General features: G+C 42.9%; 1 protein-coding gene across 2 annotated transcripts in view; it reads left to right on the top strand.

Moving 5' to 3' along the window:
* Positions 1-2,843: 2,843 nt before the first annotated feature.
* slc43a1b (solute carrier family 43 member 1b) overlaps positions 2,844-3,545 on the top strand; it is a 33,463-nt gene continuing 32,761 nt past the window's right edge. For both annotated transcript variants that reach the window (XR_013971444.1, XM_080880711.1), the window contains exon 1: positions 2,844-2,966. The gene's annotated coding sequence lies outside the window, so the exon portion shown is untranslated. The remainder of the gene's footprint in view (positions 2,967-3,545) is intronic.

Here is a 3,545-nt window from a genome sequence, read left to right as displayed (position 1 = left end):
CCAGCAGGGGGCTCCTCTGGATGCAAACAGCAGTCAGATCACTTATTGCTTATTCACACACAGCCACTGTGTGCAATCTCAGCTGTAACTTTAGAGAGAGATAAAACAGGGTTTTTTTAATTCAACAAAGTGCCACAAACACCCTGACTGAAGGCTCACCTTTAACTGTGTTATGATTTGGATTCAACTTTATTGTCCTTACACATGTATAAACACAGGGTAACGAAATACAGTTTGCATCTAATCAGAAGTGCAAGAGCAGTAAGTGCAATAGGAGCAGATTATATACAGATAAGGGTAGCATAAAAGGTGGGAATAGCTGTGAACACATTACGTACAAATAAGTGAAGTATACAGATGTTTATGTTACTGTACAGAGAGCAAAGATACAGATATACACAGATGTTCTGTTTATACATATGCACAGATATACAGATGATCTGTATTGCTGTACAGATGGGCAGATATACAGGTGTACTATGAACAAATATACAGATGTGCTACATATATACAGATGTAGCAGTGTGAGGTAAACAGATCTACAGTAGTGGAAGCGTAGCGCTCTGAACAGACTATAATAGTGAACAGTGTACGCACTTTAACAGAGACCATACTATGTGTCATGGGATGGACTGGACAGGTTTAACCAGTGTTTTTAATCATCTTGCTTGGGTTGCTGTGTTTCATCATTTTTGATCTTTTGATAACATACAGTGTTTTTTATGGTTTTATTGCATGTTTGTATAGAGATTGACAGACCACGTGACTTTTGCACATTGCATGTTGGGTACTCGTGGCAAAACAATCAAAGCAATGCATCAAACGCAAGCATTTGCTGCACCGCAAAACGTTCATTCTCCGGTTCCAATACCTTCTTGCTTTTTCTTTGCCCCCCAAAAAAGGAGTGTACAAAACGAAGGAGAACAATGCCGGACCGCACAAAGACAGACTTGATGAAAAGTCAAAGAAAAGATACGAGGAAAAAATCAAAGGAGTGAAAGGGTCAGACCCGTACGAGCGCACAGAGTGGACAAAACATGTGCTGCCCAACTTTCACCACGCTCATATTTATAATCATACGGTTCTTGGAGTGAGCGCATACACTCATGAAGTTTAGTAACTTCAGGTCACTGCAACAAGCCCAGGTACAGTTTACCGACGGATGGGTGCAGGACCTTGAAATGCACCGAACGAAAGACCATCGTACGAACAATGTGTTCATCCATCTCTCTGCATTCAATTATTAGTTATTATTAATCTCCGACTCTCTTCCACAGCCTGTCTTCGTCTGTCTTCCTCCCCTCATTCACAGCAGATGGCCCCGCCCCTCCCTGAGCCCGCTTCTCCCAGGGGTTTCTTCCTATTAAAAGGGAGTTTTTCCTTCCTACTTTCTCCAAGTACTAGCTGAAAGGGGGTCATGTGATTGTTGGGGATTCTCTGTAATATTATAGGGTTTATGTCTTACAATAATAAGTGTTGTTACTCACTGGTAGATCCAGTTTGGTGTCGGACATGGAAGCATTGTTCCAGGAAACAAATATTTATGTGAATGTTTCCTGGAGTACAGCATCTATTACATAATGTTACCATTAGATTTAGATTTAGATAGAACTTTATTAATCCCTCGGGTGGGTTCCTCTGGGAAATTCGATTTCCAAAAAAGCACAGCACCGACAGAAGTTACAGAGTTATACACACACACATATATATAAATACAGAGACAATATAAATAAAATATACGAAGGGGATAAATAGAATAAATAGGAATAAAAATAAAAATACAAGTGAATTGCACATTTCAAGTATTGAGTCTATTGCACTGTTGACTATTTACAAAAGTATTGCACAAGGTATTGTACAGTGAGGTGAAGAGGCACTGCAGCTTAGTTGTTCTCCCCTCCTTTGTCCTCCTGTTTCCCCTCCCTCTCCCCTCCAGAGAGGAGTTAAACAGTCTGATGGCGTGTGGGACAAAGGAGTTTTTAAGTCTGTTAGTTCTTGTCTTGGGGAGAAGCAACCTGTCACTGAACAGACTCTTCTGGTTGTTTATGGCCGTGTGCAGAGGATGCCTGGCATTGTTCATAATGTCCATCAGTTTCTTTAATGTCCTTTTCTCTGCCACTGTCACCAGAGTGTCCAGCATTACAGTGTTTCAAACAACCCCGCGCACACACACACACACACACACACACACACACACACACACACACACACACACACACACACACACACACACACACACACACACACACACACAGAGCTACTTTTTGTACAATGCTTAGTCTTTTGCACTGTTGTGAGTCTGCATCGTTCTGTCGTAGCACCACAGTCTTGGAGGAACGTTGTCTCCTTTCACTGTGTACTGTACCTCTGCACATGGCTGCAATGACAATAAAGCCACCTGACTTGGAGCAGGAAACATGTGGGCACTGTACTGAATACATAAGATGAAGGTGTGATGAATGCAAACGCCTCACATCAATCTTGGTTGACGACTTCTGTGGTTCCCTCACAGGTGTCAGATTTCAACAGTGTTATAGTTCACCACAAGGTGGGTCCAGTGAGTAAGCTGCCAGTACGCCCTGTACTGAGATCAGAGTGAAACTGTCAAATCTGAAGCCCTGATCGTTTTTAATGAGTAAGAATTTCACTGAAAGTGTAAAAATGCATCAGCTGATAGACAGCAGACTTTATCTGCCTTCATTCAGATCAAACCACAAATCATGGCCGAGCTGACCGAGCAAGCCCAAAAGTGTGTGCTGTGTTAAGGTCAGGGAGGAGGGTGGGTGAGACTTGAGCTCCATTTATAGAGAGAGAAAGAGTCCATGTGAGCTCACACATGTGCCACCACATACTGCCGGCACAGTGGGACGAACATCGTGAGAGTTTGAACGTTCTCCTGTCGGGAAGAGGAGGAGCAGAGCAGAAGTGTGAAACAGATCAACTGCAGGTGGAGAGCAGCTTGTAAAGTAAGTCATTCTAAGGTGTGTTTTCACCTCACGCTGCCACGTGCAGTGGAGGTCGTGCTTGATGAATGTGGACCACGTCTTTGTTTGTAACTATTAATATTGTTCAGTCGTTCCCACGTGTCCTCTCTGTGTCCGCATTTTAAAACTGCTGACAGTAAAGAGATTTTTGTTGGCCAATCAGAAAGGTCTTTGAAACATGAAAGCAGGCTAACAGCATTAAAAGAAACATAGTGATCAGAAACATCACATCGAGTGGAGACCACAGTGGACACAGCACCAAGTTACTCATTCATTTCCAAAAGCATGGCAGTTATTTAATGCTGGGCTCGTCTTACTGACCACTCAAGGTCCTTTAATTAAGTACCACGCTAACCAGTGTACAAGCTAGAGTACTTCACAGGCACACTGGGACCATGCAAACCCCACGCAGACAGGCTGCCAGGAATCGTCTTCATGTGAGGAAACAATTCAAACAACGCACCACCGTTCTGCCACGTCACATCTAGTTAGCTTATTTTTGCTCTTTTCCAGTCACGCAGTCTAATTCTTGCACATTAAAGTAGCTCTGCAGGTCATCAT

The sequence above is a fragment of the Rhamphochromis sp. 'chilingali' genome (genome assembly GCF_963969265.1).
Source record: "Rhamphochromis sp. 'chilingali' genome assembly, chromosome: 4".
Lineage (NCBI taxonomy): Eukaryota > Metazoa > Chordata > Actinopteri > Cichliformes > Cichlidae > Rhamphochromis > Rhamphochromis sp. 'chilingali'.
Note: the sequence above shows the minus strand (reverse complement) of the source record. Positions and strands in the feature narration are given on the sequence as shown.